This window comes from Trachypithecus francoisi, unplaced genomic scaffold (assembly GCF_009764315.1).
Source record: "Trachypithecus francoisi isolate TF-2019V2 unplaced genomic scaffold, Tfra_2.0 Lachesis_group14, whole genome shotgun sequence".
In the NCBI taxonomy this organism is placed as follows: Eukaryota; Metazoa; Chordata; class Mammalia; order Primates; family Cercopithecidae; genus Trachypithecus; species Trachypithecus francoisi.
Genome location: NW_022681459.1, coordinates 26,155,996 through 26,175,910, shown reverse-complemented (window position 1 = coordinate 26,175,910; position 19,915 = coordinate 26,155,996). Strand labels below are relative to the sequence as shown.

The following is a 19,915-nucleotide window of genomic DNA, read 5'->3' as shown; positions in this document are numbered from 1 at the left end:
TGGTAGGAGGCCTGGCCCAGCCAGGGACCGTGGGGGCAGCCTGCGGTGGCGGTTGATTTTTTTTTAAGCACATAATAATTTGCAGACGTTGGCAGTTACCAGCGAAGCCAGAGCAAAGCTGCAAATGCCAAACCACAAAAATATATCATTTTAACCGTCTGATTCCTGGAAATGAGACAGCGTCATAGTAAAACAATTCACAAAGACGAATATGCCTGCTGCCTGTGGGCAGCCTACTGCTGCCAATTTGGTGGAGATTATCGACCATTTATCAGTTGTGTTGCTCTACAGAGAAAGAGAGAAATCGCTTTGCTTCTATTTGTGCCGCAGGAAGATCACCTGTCTTCCTCAAGTGACAGTGCGTCTTTAAAAAACTCCAGTCGCACAGAGTTCGTCTCAAAAGTGATGCAACAGCATTGGTGTAGGTTTCTATCGTCCATGCCAGTGGCTCTTACCTGTTCTGTGTCATGAACCCCTGTGGCAGCCTGGGGAAGCCTATGGACCCTTTCTCAGAATTCAGACTTCAAATGCATGAAATAAAGTACATGGGCTTCCCAAGGAAACCAGTATGTTAAAATATAGCTAACAAAATGTAACAAAACGTAACAATCCCCACCCCCACCCCCCAAACTGTGATATGATAGTGCACGTGCTTTTTAATTAATAGCTTAAGACAAGACTGAGTTGTCCACCTTATAACTACCATAATTACAAAGCAGAGATAAGGATGAAAGTTATTGACGATACCTGCAACAGCTGCAATGCAGTATGAAAATATCCGTGATTTCGACAATCACAGGTGTGTCCCCCACTGTGTGTTTTGTTGCCTGTGCTCCTAATGGAAGAAAAGGCCAATTAGTAGTTAGAAGTCAGGGAAAATAAAAATGGAATTTCTTTTCTATCTAAGTTCACAGACCTCCTGACTCCTCACCCAGGTTAAGACCCCGTGTTCTGTGATACAGTGGTGGCAGCTCCAGGCATGCACTGGCCCTGCCCTGCCCCGCCCCGGACAACCTCATGTGCAGAGTCCAGCCTGGTCCTGGCAACTCGGGTAGTGCTCTAGCTCTGGCCATTTCCAGGTCCTGTTTTACCTTCCCTCAACTCTGCTCACTGAACCAGGTCCTCATGATGAGGCTAAGGAATGTAACCCCTTTCAAACATTTACACTGTTGGTGGGAGTGTAAATTAGTTCAGCCATTGTGGAAGACAGTGTGGAGATTCCTCAAAGACCTAAAGACAGAAATACCATTCAACCCAGCAATCCCATTACTTGGTATATACTCAAAGGAATATAAATCATTCTATTATAAAGACACATGTAAGTGAATGTTCATTGCAGCACCATTCACGATAGCAAACACAGCATCAACCTAAGTGCCCATCAATGTGTATGCACATAAAGAAAATGTGCATGCATGGCATGGAATACTATGCAGCCATAAAAACGAATGAGATCATGTCTTCTACAGGGACATGGATGGAGCTGGAAGCTATTATCCTTCGCACACTAGCGCAGAAACAGAAAACCAAACACCACAGGTTCTCACTTACAAGTGGGAGCTAAATAATGAGAACACATGGACACATAGAGGGGAACAACACACACTGGGGCCTTTTGGAGGGTGGGAGGAAAAAGAGGATCAGGAAAAACAACTAATGGGTTCTAGGTTTAATACCTGGGTGATGAAATCATCTGTACAACAAACCCCCACGACACAAGTTTGCCCATATAATAAACCTGCACTTGTACTCTTGAACTTAAAATAAAAGTTACAAATAAAGAAATTTAACTCCTTTCAAGGAGTCAAACACAATGGAATATTGAGGTTCTTTTTTTTTTTTTTGAGACGGAGTTTTGCCCTGTCTCCCAGGCTGGAGTGCAGAGGCGCGATCTTGGCTCACTGCAACTTCTTAAGGTTCTTTTTAGATGGACCTATCCTCATATCATGGGTCCATTGCATTCTAAATATTTTCCCAAAGAAGACACCAAATAAGGAAGTCTGGTTTTCAGCGAGGGGAACTCACGGCACCTGTCTTAGCTTCCTAGGGCTGCCATAACAAATTATTAATAGCACAAGCTAGGAGGCTTGGACAGCTGAAAGGGATTCTTGAACAGTCCTGGAGTGCAGAGTTTGAAACCAACGAGTCAGCAGAGCCACATTTCCTCCGAAGCTTCTAGGGAGAAATCGTTCATGGCTCCCCCTCACTCTGGTGGCTCCAAGCATGTCTTGGGGTCCCCAGGCCTGTAGGTGCATCATTCCAATCTTGTCCCTTACTTCACCTGACATTCTCTGTATCTCCCTGTGTGTCCTCTCTTCTTAAAAGCACCCAGTCATTGGATGGAGGGCCCACCCTCAATCCAGGATGATTTCATCTCAAGACCTTTAATCACATCTGCAAAAACCCTATTTCAAAATAAGGTCGTATTCACAGGTACCACGGGTTAGGACTTAAACATATTCTTTTTGAGGACACAAGCCAGCCTGCTACAATGCCTGAGTTAGGAAGAGCCTGAAGGAGCGTGGAAACCAGGGGGATGACAAAAGCTGAAGCTGGCCTAATCTAGCCCCCAAACCTTGGGTTCTGTCAGAACAACACAGCCTTGCTTTCCTGAGAATTTACACTGTGCCCCACACTGAGCGTGGGGCTCTCTCTGAGTCGTCTCAGTGAATTCCCACAACCACACGTGGACAGCACAGGGCTGCTGAATTTGAATCCAGACAGCCTCCTGCCCAAGGCTCCGGTGAGCTGCCTATCATTGTTCTTCTGGCTCCATCCAGGAAGCTAGCCACAAAGAACATGTGGTTATTTAGATTTAAAATAATTAAAGTTGCCGTGCACGGTGGCTCAAGCCTGTAATCCTAGCACTTTGGGAGGCCAAGGCGGGTGGATTGCCTGAGCTCAGGAGTTCGAGACCAGCCTGGGCAACATGGCGAAACCCCGTCTCTACTGAAAAATACAAAAAACTAGCCGGGCGAGGTGGCGGGCGCCTGTAGTCCCACCTACTCGGGAGGCTGAGGCAGGAGAATGGTGTGAACCCGGGAGGCGGAGCTTGTAGTGAACCGAGATCGTGCCACTGCACTCCAGCCTGGGCGACAGAGCGAGATGCCGTCTCAAAAAAAAAAAAAAAAAAGAAAGAAAAAAAATACAAAAAATTAGCCGGGCGTGGTGGCTTGCGCAGTGATGCGCGCCTTTAGTCCCAGTTACTTGGGAGGCTGAGGCACGAGAATCGCTTAAACCCGGGAGGTGGAGGTTTCAGTTAGCCAAGATCGTGCCACTGTACTCCAGCCTGGGGCACAGAGCAAGACTGTCTCGAAACTAATAAAATAAAATAAAATAAAGTTAAATAAAATTTAAAATCCGGTTCCTCTATTGCCATTGTGGTGAGGGGCTACCATTCGCATAGCACCGAGCGGGTGCATCATGAACATCAGCACAGGAAGCTCCACTGGGCGGCGCTGCTCTAGACCAATGTTCCCGTGTATTGTATAATTACACCTGCATTAATTGCAGAACAGCTAACCAGAATCCTCAGTTAACTCAACTTTTTTTTTTTTTTGGACAAATAATTTTGTGGAGAAAGAAGCAAAGGAGAGGCAGACAAGTGCACAAAGGAATTTAGAAAATGCAGCCGCATTCCAATGAACACCAGGGAGCAGCCGACTAAAGCACCATCTCGGGGTCTTGTGGAATTGTCATAGAAACGTGACTCCCAGGCACACACCTGTAATCCCAGCTACTCAGGAGGCTGAGGCAGGAGAATCGCTCGAACCCAAGAGGCGGGCTTGCAGTGAGCTGAGATCGCGCCACTGCACTCCAGCCTGGTGACAGAGTGAGACCCTGTCTCAAAAGAAAAAAACAAAAAAAAAGAGAAATGTGACCCCCACGTACAGACCTCCGCATTCAAACTAGCAAGATAAAATTATATACACTCTACTGCCCTTGCTAAGGCAAGAAGATAGACTGTGATTTTCTCCACTGATGTGCCGAGATTGCAATGGCTTCCTTGAACCAGCTGGGAAAATGAGCTTATACTCTTCATTTTTGAGCATTGCACTTGATTACGTTTTAACTGTGTTCAAAGACTGGGGGAAGGGCAATTGCTGGCCATTGAACCCCAATTCATGGTTGGGGGATTTCTTGAACGTTGATCTATGTTTTATGATGATGCTAGTGAAAAAAATTTCCAAAGGGAGGTTGACTCTCTCACGTTCCAACCATGACAGCCTGAGCAAGGCTTGTTAGGGAGTGGGTGCTGGGGGAAATTGGCTGGGCACACTTGGTTCCTCAACAGGGAGCTGTTGGAAGAACAGGGCGTGGTGAGGGGCTACAGAAGACACCAGTAGGCGGAGGGATTCACTGTGGCTGGCATGCATTGAAAGGAGACACAGTGTTGGCTCTGTCCCAGGGTTGCTTAGCACTTTTGACTGCGACTGGGGCTTGGCAGGTCCACAGGGTGACTTCCATAACCTGTACCCTTTTAGGTGAGGCAGGTTCAAGCTGTAGGCAAATCTCAGAGGCCATAGTAATCATCTGTGTGCATACCTTGGTCCAGATAAGAATCACCCACTCTGTGTTCTTACTGACAGCTGGGGAAACTGAGGAAGCCCGTGACCAAGGTCCAGAATGCACCCACGGGAAAACATGGGAGTCACAGGATGAGAGTGCGCTGAAGTCCATCCCTGGGCTGCTGTCCTCAGGGGCACCGGAGCCACAAGGCAGCCGGAGGCCTGCGGGGCCATTCTAGGTACCTTCCCCTGCCCTCTGTGCCTTCGGTTCCCTGGTTGCCTTTCTCACCAAGTTGCTGCTTTGGAATTTATATTGTGGCATAAGCCAAACTGCAGTGGCAGGTGACCTTTTTTAAAGGGAGGGCTCGATGGATGCTCCCATCTCTCCCATGAAGGGCTGGGGACCCCGGGGTCTGGGGACATCCTTCTCCACCTGTCATCCTGACTCATTCATGAAAGAGTGGCTTCAATGCCTCTCTGTCGAGGTGTACCGTTTTCCTGAAAACGTGGGGACATGGCCGGGTCACTCAGCATGCCTGGTTCCTCTAACCTGGCATGGCAGAGACCACTGGAGGCTGAGTGTATGTGTGCGGGAGATGGGGAGGTGCTGTCAGATTCCGTCTGAAAACACCCCCACACTCCAAGAAGTCCTGGAAAGTCTTTAGGGAAGAAGAGGCAGCGGTGAACCAAGTTGAGATTTGCCAAAATGCCAATAAATCCCCCACAGGGTGACACCATGGGGATGGGGGAGAGGCGGGAACCCTGAACTTATACAACCGCCCCTTGCACCCACCCAGATCAGCTGGCCCTCTGAGGCCACCTGGCTAAATCCACAACAGAGCCCGGGGTGCGGTGGGGAAACACTTTCTTCAGCCTCCTGGGGGCTCAGTGCAGGCAGCCCTGTCCCCCGACCCAGTGGGGCATCTTCCATCACCCAGGTGCCCAGACACATGGACAATGGGCAGAGGCACCCCCCCGCGCCCTGGGACAAGGCCTGAGTATCCTTTCCTATCCACATCCTGCACTCAGTATGGTTCCCTGCACCAAGGTGCGTCCATGTCCCATAGGCTGACCCTGGGATGTGCTTGGCTAATCCAGCAGGAAAAGCCCGCAGGTCATCTTGCCTATGCATTTTCAACCGGTGTCTGCTGAAGCCCATCAGGAAACAGAGAAAAAAAATTGGCATTTGCTTCTCGATTCCCTTTTAATTGTTTTTCTATTCTTCCTGCATGGCTTCAGTAACTTAGGCATCTGCAATTGTTCACTGGGGATGCTGGGGCGGGGAGGTGGGAGGAACCGGCTCTCTTGAAATCTAGGAAGGCTTCTTGCAGGAGGTGAAACGCTTTTCTTTATAATGGCTAATTGCCAAGGGAAAGGAGACATGCCACAATTAGCTGAAGGAATGTGGTGTGAGGGAACACAGGAAGGAATAAAGAGCTGATTGCAAAGGTTGGCGGGCGGATTATCTGAAGCCCACTGGGGGCTGTTCCCAGGGATGGGTAGATGGTGCCTCGGGAGTGGCCCCACTGGAGGCCAGCCTTCTGGTTATGAAATGCAGTTTTGAAAAGATAATTATACCATAGTGCTGCTTACATTTATTTCAAGAACTTGTAAACCTGCTCACTCACTGACTATGGGGTCAGGGTCACTGCAGACACAAGTAACAGGTCCTTTTTTTTTTCCAGAAACTTTATTAGTCACATATATGGTCTTGCCTGCTTCTCTTCCTGGTTTACTCTGTTTTGCTGCCTCTGCAGTTGTTGGTAGCTGGGATGGTTTCACCACTGAAAGAGGTCAAAGGGTGGTCCTGGGAGAGGTGGCTGTGTGCCCTGGGCACCACATTCCCCAGAGGGAGCTGTCACAGGTGATAGGCACGCTGCTTGAAGAAGTCAGTGCTAGCTCACAAGTGTTAGTCTTCACTTGATTCATCTGAGGAACTTTCAGACATGCAGATTCCCTGCGACTCAAAATCACAGTGAGATGCTATCTCACACCGGTCAGCATGGCTAAAGCGATAGATGCTGGCGAGGCTGGGGAGAAAGGGGAAGGCTTATACACTGTTGGCGGAAGTGTAAATAGTTCAGCCACTGAGGAAAGCAACTTGGAGATTACTTAAAGAACTTGACACGGATACTAGGCTTGATACCGGAGTGATGAAATCATCTGTACAACAAACCCCATGACACAAGTTTACCTATGTTACAAACCTGCTCATGTACCCCTGAACTTAAAAGTTAAATAAAACACTAAACAAAAGCCATGTTTTCCAATATATTTCAGATTTTTAAAAAAGAGAAGAGAGTATAATGGGATTGTTTGTAACACAAAGGATCAATGCTTGAGTGGATGGATACCCATTTTTCATGATGTGGTTATTGCGCATTGTGTGCTAGTACCAAAATATCTCATGTACCCCGTAAATATATACACCTACTACGTACCCACAAAAATTAAAAATAAAAAAAAAGAACGTAAGACAGAGTTACCATTTGACCTAGAAATCCCATGACTGGGTATATGCCCAAAAGAAAATAAATAATTCTACCAAAAAGACACACACTCATATGTTCATCAGCACTATTCATAATAGCAAAGGCAGGGACTCAACCTAGGTGCCGATCCATGGTGGACTGAATAAAGAAAATGTGCTACATACACACCATGGAATATGACATAGCAATAGAAAAGAACAAAATCATATCCTTTGCAGCAACATGGATGTAGCTGTAGGCCAATAGGCTAAGGGAATGAAATGCAGGAACAGAAAACCAAATACCACATGTTCTCACTTATAAATGGGAGCTAAACAATGGGTGTTCATGGACCTAAAAATGGCAACAATAGAAACTGGGGACTCCAAAGGGAGAGAGGGAGAGACAGGGACAAGGGTTGAAAACCTAACTATTGGGTGCTATGCCCAGTATCTGGGTGACAGGATCATTCCTATCCTAAATCTCAGTGTCATGCAACATATCTACATAACAAACCTGAACATGTATCCCCCGAATCGAAAATAAAAATTGAAATTATTTTTTAAAATGCAGATTTTTGGCTCTGTCCCAGGTTTGGTAGGCCTGGGAACCTGCATTCTAATGGGCACCTCCAGGTAAACTCCAGGTTGGGGAACCCTGCTAAGGGTCAGGAAAGCAAGCTTTCTCCATGTGAAACTGTCCCAGAGGGCACAGTAGCACTCTTGTGCTTTTTTTTTGGAGTTAATATCATTTATTAATATAGATGTACATTATTCTAAATAAAATATAAAAATAGAAACAACCCAAATGTCCATCAATGATAGATTAGATTAAGAAAATGTGGCACATATGCACCATGGAATACTATGCAGCCATGAAAAGGATGAGTTCATGTCCTTTGTAGGGACATGGATGAAGCTGGAAACCATCATTCTGAGCAAACTATCTCAAGGACAGAAAACCAAACACCGCATGTTCTCACTCCTGTGCTTTTGATACTAAGTGCCAATATTTCAGTTTTTCTCAAAAGAGGGCCAGTGCTGATAAATATTCTACCTAGAGAATGTTCTTTTAAGCGCTAAAGGAAATGCAAAAGCCTAAATCCAAAGCAAGTGCCCCTGCTACTCCTAACAGCCACAATCCCCACGGAAACATTCACTTTCGTTAGATGGAGAGGAGTTTCTCTTACTTTGTTCCTTGAACCACTGTTTATAGGGGCACTTCCGATTACCAGACACAGGTGACGAAAAGGTGAATGAGACTGGACCTCATGCCTGCTTCCTGGAGCCCACATTCCACGGAATGAGATCGTTATCTTGAAACGCTGATTGCTTTGCTTTCTTTTTCTGCACTTCTTACCTGTCTCTTCAACTGAGGCATCCATTGTCTTGCAGGAAAAGGAACACTCAGAGTTTAATTTGACTCACAGTTCATGGTCTTGAATGCGGGGCTTCTGATGGCGAGGCAATGCGTTCAGCGCCTAAGCAAAGCATCTAGCTCTCAGGACCTGTATTAAACCCATATGGAATGAGTCTTAAACAAAGTTATGAAGGCTGTCTTTGTAGCCCTTGAAACCAACTCCACCTTTTTAAACCAATCCAGACCTGACTCTGGTGCTGTCCATCGGAAGGACCACACGACTAGGATGTCACCTTTAATTGACATCATGGTGGCTTCACCCCTCTTCAGTGCCTCCATAGAACCTTCTAGCATACAGGCACCCTCCAGTCTAACTTGGAGAACTCTTGGGATAAACACCTCTGTTGTTCACAGAGTCAGAACTGTGGTGGTTTCTTAATTGTAGAGCCAAAGCCGTGGCCTTGGTACAGGTCAGCCACGTCCTGTGAAATGGAACATGCTGCACGGATGAGGAAGGAGCCCATCCCAGCTCCCTGGCAGCCCCAGTCTGCTGAGGAGGCAGCATGGGGGTGGGTAGGGCTAACAACATTCTTCCCCTCCCCCAAGTGTGGGTGCAGCACCAACCAGTCTGATGAAGTCTCATCAGACCCACCACACCCACCTCTGAGCTCTTCTTTAGGCTGGTTCCTTCACCTGGAGAGCCCTTCCTGCCATATCTACCTCCTGCACGAATCCCATGCATTCATCAAAATCTGGCTGAGACGCTTCCATGACACTTTCCCAATCACACCTTTAAACCCCCACTGCACCATTGTCGTGCCTACGTTGTTTTCAGGTTGGGGTTGCCATGGCGATTTTCCTACTTTACTTGTGGGAGGGGATTTCCTTAGTTACCCCAGAGCATCCGTGTCTGACCCTGAGCTGGGGAAAACGCCCGATAAAAGGACTTATCTGTGCCCCTGCAGTTGCCTTAGACTCAGCCCCACAAGACGCTGTCTTAGACCCCAGGGCTGAGAGTAGAGTGTAGGGAGTCTATGCTCAACTGTGCTGGCTCACACTGGGCTGCTGACATGGTGATACAGTGAGAGAAGCAAAAATTACCCTTCACATTGTGAACTGCCCACATTGCCAAGCGTAGAGACAACACAACAATGTTCCTGAAAGCTTCCATTTACCAAGTGCTCCCAGTGCACAAGGCAGTTTATAAAAACTATATAATTCGACTCTCACATTACCCTGCACTGCTTATTCAATCATCACCACCATTTCACAGTTAAGAAAACCAAGGTTTGGGAAGGTCACATGTCTTGCCTGAGGTCTCATACTGCTCATTAGGGTCAAGGCCAGAGTCTCAACTCAGGTCCTGCTTCCCAAACCCATGCTTCACCCTAAATTCCCTAAAACTACGTTGTTAAAAAAAAAGCAATCATATAGTTTATGTAAAAAATGGTATTAAGTGGGTTTTCTTTCATTAGCTCATGCAAAAGAAGAGGGAGATTTTAGAAATGACTTGACATAATTGTAATAGTAATGAAGTCTTGTTCAAATCCCTGCTTCTCATCTGGCTACTCATTGGAATTGCCTGGAGAGTTGGTTCAAACCAGACTCTGATTCTGCAGATCTGGGATAACCCCTGCTTCCAAGTGATTTCCATGAGCTGCCAGGTTTGGGGCCTCCAGTGCAGGTTGCCATTTGGCCCAGAGAGCCAATCTGACCAAGGTGAGGCTTTATTCTTTTTAGGAGACCACTAGCTGAGGGCTCCATGACTGTTGGGACTTGAGACCCTTCTCATCTCCCCCAAGACTCAGTGGGATGGGGCTGCTGTCCCAGAGCTGACTCCAACATGCCGGCCTTTTGGAAATTTGCCTGGAGGCTGAACTGAAGGTAGGTCCCTCTTCCCTCCCCTCATCATTGATTTCTTTAACTTAAAAACACTTTTTTGGGGGATCTCATATGTTACAATCTATTAAATATTTCCTTCCTCTCTCCTTCCCTGGGTGGAGTAAAGGTATGTGGGAAAGAGAATGTCAGAGCAGGAGTAAGGAACTCTGGATTTGCTAAGACATCCGGATCTACAGCAGGCCCAAGGTACCCTGATGTACCCAGGACTAAAGATCCCTGGATGTGCATTTGAATTAATGCCTTTGCACAGTTCTCGTGGTTTACATGGCCTCAGAAAAGCAGATTTTGAACACTCCATTTCTTCTTGTGTAAATGATACAGCAGGTCCACCCTGCCCAACTCACTGGGTTACTTGGCACAAGAGAACCATAAAAGTGCTTTGAGAAATATGAGGCCTAATGCAATGGAGGGTGGGATTGGGAGCCACATGGCTGAATGGGACTGGCATGGGCTTGGGGCACAGGTGGGGTAACCCAGCCCTCTGGTTTGCCAGGGACAGTCATTGTTCATACTAGTGACCATTCAACTCTCAAAACTGAAAAGGATGTGACTAACTAAGCCCCAATCCTTGGAATCCTGGTCCAATCTCTCTACATCTTGGTTTCCTACTCTGAAATATGCAGGTCATATCCATGCATTTAGAGACAGATTGTGAATGTCAAAAGAAATTCCAACTGAGAGCTCTTAGTAAACTGGAAATAAAAATCACACAATGGGTGTCATTGTTATCATGAAGTCTAGGTGGTGTGAAACCAGGAAGCAGTATTTTGTGTGCCCTCTGGAGTCCGGTTCTTTACCAAGGGCTGTTCCTTCCTTCTTTTGGATTCCTCCTTCCTCTGGCCCGAGAGACCACTTGCTTTCTTTCCCTGAGCCCCAGTTAGCTTTTCTGAAAAACAGAAGAATTGGAGTCTGAATATCCAAGATGCCTCCCAGTGGTAACATTCTATGGTTTCATTGATTCTAAAGAATGTTTGGCCTGCTGGTATTGGTTGCTTGTTTTCTTAAGAACAAAGAAAGCCAGACAACCTAAACATGAAATACAACCCCAGCAATGAATTACATGGGCTTTGAAAAAGGCATTAAGCAAGAATGATTATGTCTAATATTGGGCCTTCTGGCCTTCCCAGGGCCTGGGACCTGGCATCAGATGTCTGAACTTGATATACACCTGCAGGTACAGTTACGGCTGTTAATCTGCCAAGCCCTGTTGTTCAAGTTGTCTGAAAGCATTCAATAAATTTCTTTTAGAAGCCATGTGTTATATGATTCTTTGTTTTCCCAAACAATATTACTGATGTTTCATTTTAACTTACTTCAGCTCCTTGGCCTTGTGCAGAGGGTTTTTTGTTTGGATTTGCTTTGCTTTTGTAGAGTTTCCATGCACTCTCTGGTGATGTCTCCCAGCGGTTACATTAACATTGTATTATGTATTTGGGGAAACATCTTGGGTTTCTTTCTTGCATTGTATAATGTGATTATCAAAGGGACATCTGGCTAGAAGATTTACAGATGGGATATGAGGGTGCAGGCTTCTCAGAACTTTGGCTCCAGGTAAGAAATAATAGCAATGAGAAAGAGAGAGAGAGAGAGAGAGAGAGAGAGAGAGAAAGAGAGGAAGATTGACTCTTTAGATCTAATCCCAAGTTAATCAACTTTGGGCAGCAGGGCCAGTCTAGGCTGGCACACAGGTGAGGGTGGGCTTATGACCCAGGCAGGTGGTCCCACTCCTGGCCATTCCTGAGCCCAGGCTCTGTCCTCCAGAGAGGACCAGTCACCCTGGGTTCCCAGAAGACCCACACAGGAGGCTGGCCAGGAATCCAGTGGTCAGATTGTCTTTGTTTTTCATCTGCATTGCTGCCTAGCTCATGGCTGACAGATCGTAGCTGTAAATCCCTACCAGTTCTCCCTGTTTGGGGCAGATGAAGTCTGCTTTGCAAAATACAACGGAACAGACAGACCTGCCTGGGCCTCCTTTCTCCATACGGCTTCTGCCTCGATTGGTATTTCTTTGACGCTCTATCCCATGGCCAGTCTTGACAAATGGAGCCCACACATCAAACCCTCTCTGAATGTTGCGTGAGTTCATTCATTTGTTCTTTCATGCGTCTGTTCACAGATGTCAACTGTGGTAACTAGGCTTCTTAAATGCTAGGCTGCATCAAACCCACTCTGCTGGTCACGGGAAGTCCAATTCCTCTGAATTCCTGCTTTGTCTGAGTTGGTTCTGTTTAGGAACTATCTCATCACCTGCACACACGCACAATCTCCATTTCTTTCTGTGCCTACTGAGACATGGAGTTCATTATAAATACACTCCATTATAAAACACTCACACATGAGGCACACAAAGCATTGTGTGTGTGTGTGCAGATTTGGCCAGTGGCTTGGGGACCTGGAGCATTTATGCTCCAGTAACACCAACAACTTTGGGAAACGTATTTCTGTGCTTAAAAGCATCCTTCACGGGCCATTTGCTGGGTTCCAGCTTCCGATCTCCCTTCACGGTTTTCAGCTCTCTGCCCCCTTGTCTCTCCTGCCTCTCTACTTTGCTCTTTTCCTTTTCTCAAATTCTGTTTTTGTTAGTCTGTTTTGTCTCATTTTTTGAGATGGGGTCTCACTCTACTGCCTAGGTTGGAGTATGGTGGTTGATCACGGCTCACTGCAGCCCTGAACTCCTGGGGCTCACACGATCCTCCCACCTCAGCCTCCCAAGTAGCTGGGACCACAGGTGCATACCACTGAGCCCAGCTAATTTTTGTATTTTTTGTATAAATGGGGTTTTGTCATGTTGCCCAGGCTGACCTTGAACTCCTGGACTCAAGTGATCCTCCCATCTAGACCTTTCAACATGCTGGGATTACGTGCGTGAGCCACTGTGACAGGCCCCTTTCTCAAATTCTTAAGATAATTCCTAATGCCACAATTCAGTGATTTCTTTTATATTGATCCATGTCCTCATTCTTAATTTCCACCCCAAGCAGCTGTATTGAGATATTAAAGTCATAGATATTTATCTTGCTAATATTTTGTGAAGCATCCAGTCTTAGGAGAGGGAAGATGACCAGGCCCATGCTCTGTGCTCAAGGTGCCTTCCGTCTCAGAAGACAGTGCTCAATGACGGGACTGACGTGCGTCGGAGGTGTCAAGATGGGGATGGAGCGGGGGCATCCAAAGTGTTAGTCAGAGTGTCAGGGAAAGCTCTGTTAGAGGAAAGAGCCCTTCAGTAGACCTAACAGAGGTTGCAAACATAGAAACGGAGAGTGGGGAAGGGAGAGGGCCCCCACGTGGAGTTCACGGTCCTCAGAGCTTCAGAGGCAATGCCGTAGATATCAGAAGGTGAGCGGATTCTGGGAATGGACAGAACAGACACATTTGCAGTTTCTGGTCTGGCATGTGAAGAGCCTGGACGTCATCACTCCTATACACACAATAAGAAAAGAGCCCAACCAAATCCCAAAGCAGCAATTCTTAGATCTGTCAGGGAGTTGAGGTCACAGAGCAAACCGCTGACCCCAACACTGGAGAGGCAGACAGGTAAATGCAGAGTATCACAGCTTATGGGAGCAAAAGCCTCGGTGGGAAACAGCACTGGGCTCCATTGACCCAGTGCAACAGATCTGGTTTGGAATAAAATATTACAAGGAGATCTAAAAGATATAAAAATAAAAGGAGTTAGAAGAGACAGAGCAAGCATCAGAATCTGACTCAGATGTGGCAGAGAGGTTGGAATGATCAGATGGGGAGTTTCAAAGAACCATCATTACCGGGCTAAGGGCTCTAATGGACAAAGTGAAAGGGGTGGGAAGCCCTGAAGACAAGGCTGGGGCATAAAAGACAGGCTGGGGCCCTGCGGAGAGGCGTGAGCGCAGGTGGGCGGAAACACACCTGTTCCTGCCTCACACCTCTCTGGGGAGGCTGTGCTCACCCTTCCCAGCAGGACAACCTCCTCTTCTCTGTCCTCATGTGCTGTTGGACACTGGCTGGGTCTGGGCCCTTCTAAGCCACTGATCTCTCTCTGGGTCCCTCTCCCAGCAGCCCCAACACTCGGGTTAACAAGGACAACACCACCAACAACATGCTAAGGGCCTACTGGGCTTGCCTTTGTGTAAGGGCAGGATTGAGCTGGAGTCCAGCTTCCTGGAGTTAAGGGCAGGAAAGGGGGCTTGGTGATCACAGCATGACAAAAGCAATGACTTTTTATTGTTTTAGCAGACAGATGTGAGAACACATCATTCTTCCTTTTTCCTTCCTTCCTTCCTTCAATCACCTAGCATTTACCGACAGGCTATGCTGACGTAAGCTGCTCACTCTCTTAGCAGCCGTGATGAGCACTGCCCGTCAATGAAGGCAATATTAGGAAGATGGTGGCTGGGCCCATAAGGGGGTGTAGATGGGTGCTGTGGGGAGATTAGAGGGCTCAGTGGGAAGAGAGGTCACGTGGGCCTTGGGTAGGGCCACCAAGGATAGACCTTGCAGGAAGGCCGGTTCTCTCTTCTCAGAGGGGATGCTGGTTTTGCTTTCCCAGACCTCTTGCCCTCCTTTCTGATGTCAGACCTTGCCTCCCCTGACCACGAGTGTAGGTGGCATAAGACAGCTGGCCATTGTTAGTGATGTGGATTCAGGCACAGCGATACCACCAGACACAAGGCAAAGCAATCAGCAGCGATGCTTGCAATTTCTCCTCTCAGATTCTCTCTGATTCAACCTTCTGCTCTGACATGACAACACACGATTTAATGGACCCCTAATCCTTGAAGTGGGAGCTTTTCAAATCCAGCCCACAAACACTTCTGTATGCCCACCACCCTGCATAAGGCAGTGGGCTGGGTCCCTATGCATGAGGTTTTGGTCATCCACAAAAAAGTGAAGGGGGTGCTTGACATCGCTATCATCTCCATTAGACATAAGAGTTCAGTTTCCATTAGAAGAAAGTTAGAGTCACAACAAACATGCCCTTGCAAAGGTGTAAGCCCAGACCCTGACACTCAGAACGTCCTCAAAGGGGGGATGAATGTCAGCACTGCGAGGTGGACCCATAGTGTGGTCATCACAGGGTGGGGCTGGGTGGGGGCTTCAGGTAGAGAGACTACATGGTGAGCCCAGAAAGCAGCTTTGGTTCAGGGTGCACACGAGCCCACGTCGCAGGTGCAGGAGGCTTCGCTCCATTTCTGTGTAAAGTAAGGACACTCCTTGGGCAGGACAGAATCTTTGAGATTTAGCATTTCTGCATTTCTGTTTGCAAACAGGCCTGGGCTGATCTGGATGTTGCTTTACCTGATCCAGGAAAAGATGGTGGCAAAACTGTTGAGAGGAATGAATCAGAAATTGGCAGAATAGATGACACAAAAATCCAAGATCAAAGCTCTGATGCTATCACCCTTTGGATGATCCTCCACGAGACAGGCATGGAGGACATTACTATGCATGATTTAAGAGATAAATGGTTCTGAAATTGACACGGCCTCTTTTGTTCAAACAGAATGAACTTCTCAGGGCCGTCGTCCATCACCAGCCCTAACTAGGAACTTCCAAGCTTGGGCGCAGGGTCTGTTTGTTGAACGCTGTGTTCAGGCTTTGTTTTGCCATGCCTGTCTGCATGAATGGAGGTCAAGGCTGACCCCGTATGAAGCCTACTCTGTGAAGACATCCAGGAGAGCCTTACCTGGTCTCCCAGGAAGTGACAGGAGTTTAGAATGGAGGAGAAGGTGCTAGTGTGCTTCCTTTTTAGTTTTGAAAAAGGCGTGTGGGCTGTGCATTGGTCTAGAACCTGGCCCCGGGCTGCCCGGGGCTGCTGCTGTGGCTGTCTGACCTCCTATAAGCCGTAGGCCTTTCCTAAACCTCAGTGCAATCATCAACCAAAGGGATAGTAACTGTGGCCCTAGCCTATGTCATTGGGTTTTTACTGGAATAGAATAATGCTGGGCTTACTATTTGGTTAGATGGTTGGGGATATTTTTGTCAACAGCTCAGCTTTACTTGTTTTCTCACTGGAGTGACCTCACGCTTGTGAATGGCTTTGGAGGTGGTATTCTCGGTAAACCGAACAGGAGCTGTAGGACTGAGCCGGTTGTATTTGCACTGTGTTGGCTCCTGGCTGCCTGCGGGGGTGGCTGTGTCTGGCTTCTGTGAGACCTGCCCTCCTCTCCACACAGCCTGAGGTCTGAGGCTGTTAAACCACAACAATTAGAGGGCTAGTTTTATGGGGAGGCTCAGATTGTTCACTCACTTCGCCTGGGTAATTACAGTGAAGTGGAAACTGGTGGTTGGCTCTCCTAAGAGTTTGGATTTCCAGAATCAACCATGGGACTTTCTCCCTGCAGATGTGGACCTTTCTGGAGCCCAGAGGTCCCCCCAGACAACCCAGTACCTCTCAAATGTTCTCTGCTCTGTATCTGACACCACCTTCACGTGACTTCACAATACTCGGCTTAACAATGTCATGGTCTGTCCAGGGTTCGGAAGATATTTTGATAATCACAGAACATGAACTAGGGTGCTTAGAGTTATAGTCCTCAAAGTGGCCACATCCAAGCTAAAATGCTTTCAGGGATAATGAGAACCACCTCTCCTGATTCTCAGTCTTGCCGTCTCAGGGCAGGGGAGACATTGCCATCACGATTCACATGGGAAGATGTCTCAGGTGCCGTCATCCCTTCTCCCGGGGCAATGGTTTTCTATAGAGGCCTTGATCAGGTAACAGGAGATCCTGGTTATTTAATAAATTTCATGGAACTTCCTACCACACATTCCAAAGCAAACCAAAGCCACTCAAACATGAGAAATGATTGTACGCCATAGGAAAGGCGGCTGTCACGAAGTCAAGTCCCAGAGAGGAGATTTTTACCAAGAAGGTAGGAAGAGCACTGGGTTTCTTATTATCGGGGGATGAACCCCCCTTATCCCTGCCCTGTCCCTGACACCTGGGCCATGAATGAGGTGCAGCATGATGGGGGCTGAGTCATAGGAAGGCAGAGAGCTGGGCGGCAGTGTAGGTTCTGAAATTTCCCAAAAGGGGAGACTCGGGGATGCAATCTAGTTGGAAGAAATGATTAAGTTTACGTATCACGTTGGCAAATTCTTACTTAGCTTTGAAAAAGAAAATTTTCAGCTGAATTAAATTTAAAGGAGTTTAATGAGCAATGAACGATTTGCAAATCGGGCAGCCCCCAGAGTCACAGCAGAGACTACCATGCAGCCACGTGGTGGAAGAAGATTTATAGACAAAGAAAGGGAAATGATACACAGAAATTGGAAGTGACATACAGGACAGCTGGATTGGTTGCAGTATGGCGTTTGCCTTATTTGAACACAGCCTGAAGACTCAGCAGTGTATGAGTGGTTGAAGTGCAGCCGCTGGGCTTGGCCAAGACTCAGCCTCTTCCAGGCGCATTCTCCTAAGTTAGGTTTTCAATCTTGTCTACCTGTTAAGCTAGGTTGCAGTTCTTCCACAAGAACTCAAACATAGCAGTATGGAGTCCTGGCTGGGCGCAGTGGCTCATGCCTGTAATCACTTTGGGAGGCCAAGGTGAGTGGATCACCTGAGGTCAGGAGTTCGAGACCAGCTTGGCCAAGTTGTGAAACCTCGTTTCTACTAAAAATACCAAAATTAGCTGGGCCTGGTGGTGTGTGCCTGTAATCCCAGCTACCCGGGAGGCTGAGGCAATAGAATCACTGGAATCTGGGAGGTGGAGGCTGCAGTGAGCCGAGATTGTACCACTGGATTCCAGTCTGGGTAACAGAGTAAGACTCCATCTTAAAAAAAAAAAAAAAAAAAGTACTGACTCCTTCTCAGGCCATATTTAGTTCACTTTAACAGCTGTTTTGTTTCAGATTAAATCAGTAAGATGCTTTAATCCACATTTTCATAGGATTGAGAGTATCAACTCTTTATCAAACAATGTTATTTTCATCATCTCAAGGGGTGGCTTTGAGGTTGCTGATGGAAATGAAGGCAGGAACTAACATGTCCCCAAGCTTCCTTGGCTGGATAGCTGGAGGTAGCCTGCCACTTCTCTCCTGAAGCTGGCGAATAGCACACCTCAGACAGCTGCCTTTGTGTCTCTCAACCTGTCCCTTTTTAAGGACACGCTGTCAATCACAATCCCTTACTTCCTATGTTTTCTGACCTCCCTCCATACTCCATTAAAGGAGTCTGGATTTTTATCCAAGTTCTATCACAGCTGTGGGTGACCTTGAACAAGTCACTGATGCTCTCTAAGCCTCAGGTTCCTTATTTATAAAATGGGAATCAGAACACTCCCTACCTCATAGGGTAATGATCAGATTAAATAAGACAATATTTGGAAAGCAGTTGCCACAGCGCCTGGTATATTTAAAATATTCTCACCATTGCTGTCATCATCACAGCAGCAGTAGTAGTAGGTATTCGTATGTGTTTTTGCAGCAGAGGCTAGAGTCTCGGAGGATCTTTAACATGCTCAGAGGTATTAAAACATTGCCATCTTTGCTGGAGAAAATGACTGATCTTAGCTGTGTTTTGTTATCTAGTTAAGTTCAAAAATGCCCACCTGAGATCGGGGAGGGGGCAGTGCACCCTTTTAAACTCTGAGAAATGCAAATTAATTATGACAGCAAAAAGACTACCATCCTAGTCAGAATGAGCTAGGCTTATTGTGCTGTAACAAACAACCCTAAAATCTTAGTGCCATAATATGCAACAGCTAATTTCTTGCTCACTGCAAGCCCATCATAGGTCAGCAGTGGCGGAGTCTGCGCTCTACCCCGTGCAGGGACACTGGCTCTGCTCTCCGGAAGTTTGCTGGTTGCCATGGGGGAGAAGAGTGCGACTGGGGAAAGGCTCAGGGGCGTTTCACTGCCTCAGCCTGGAGGCGCAGGTCAGTTCCGCTTGCATTTCATTGGCCAGTACTGGTCACATGGGCTGAGAATTCCAGGTTCCTATAGCTTCAGGAAGGAGCCTGAAACTGGCCGGCTCTGAGCTCAGTTTATCCTTAGCATATCCGCAAAGGGCACAGCAAAGACTTTAGGCAGCGCCAGAGGCCATGTGGCCAGGGGTTTTGTTTAGAGTAGGAGCTGACAAACATTTTCTTAAGGGGCCAGAGGGTAAATATTTTAGGCTCTGAAGGCCATGTGGTCCCTGATGCAACAACTCAGCTCTAGGAAGAAGCCTAAGCAATATATAAACAAACGGACCTGGCTGAGTGGCAGTGAAACCTCATTTGCAGAAACCGGTGGGCCCTGCAGACCCTGGTTTAGAGCAGCCCAGAGCATCCCTTAGAAAACCAAAATCGTATTTTTAATAAAAACATAATATTCCAAGTGATATCCCTCAATTTGCCAGATGAACAGGGCTGCTGTGAGTAGATGAGGATAATGTGAGGGGTATTCAAACGACCACAGTTACCATCTCAGTGACAGATGTGAAACCAAAAGTAGCGGGGACATGTCTCAGTCAATTTAGAAAGTTTTATTTTGCCAAGGTTAAGGACGTGCCCGTGACACAGCCTCAGGAGGTCCTGAGGACACGTGCCCAAGGTGGTCAGGTACAGCTTGCTTTCATACATTGTAGGGAGACATGAGACATCAATCAGTATTTGCAAGATGTACATTGGTTCTGTCTGAAAGGGCGCCAACTCAAAGTTGGTGGCAGAGGCAGAGTGACTTCCAGGTCATAAGCACATGTAAACATTTTCCAAT

The 19,915-nt window shown here is 47.2% G+C and overlaps 2 long non-coding RNA genes across 3 annotated transcripts; one reads left to right on the top strand and one right to left on the bottom strand.

The window, feature by feature from the left end:
* Nucleotides 1-5,460: 5,460 nt before the first annotated feature.
* Nucleotides 5,461-18,758, bottom strand: LOC117095785. Of its 2 annotated transcripts, XR_004442180.1 has the most exons (4): nt 18,588-18,758; nt 11,038-11,126; nt 8,339-8,486; nt 5,461-6,538 (listed from the first exon to the last, which is right to left on the bottom strand). It is a non-coding gene; the product is annotated as an uncharacterized LOC117095785 (long non-coding RNA). The 2 variants fall into 2 exon arrangements; XR_004442179.1 differs by lacking the exon at nt 11,038-11,126.
* Nucleotides 8,166-11,494, top strand: LOC117095786. The gene is made up of 3 exons (XR_004442181.1): nt 8,166-8,230; nt 8,374-8,488; nt 10,079-11,494. It is a non-coding gene; the product is annotated as an uncharacterized LOC117095786 (long non-coding RNA).
* Nucleotides 18,759-19,915: the final 1,157 nt, after the last annotated feature.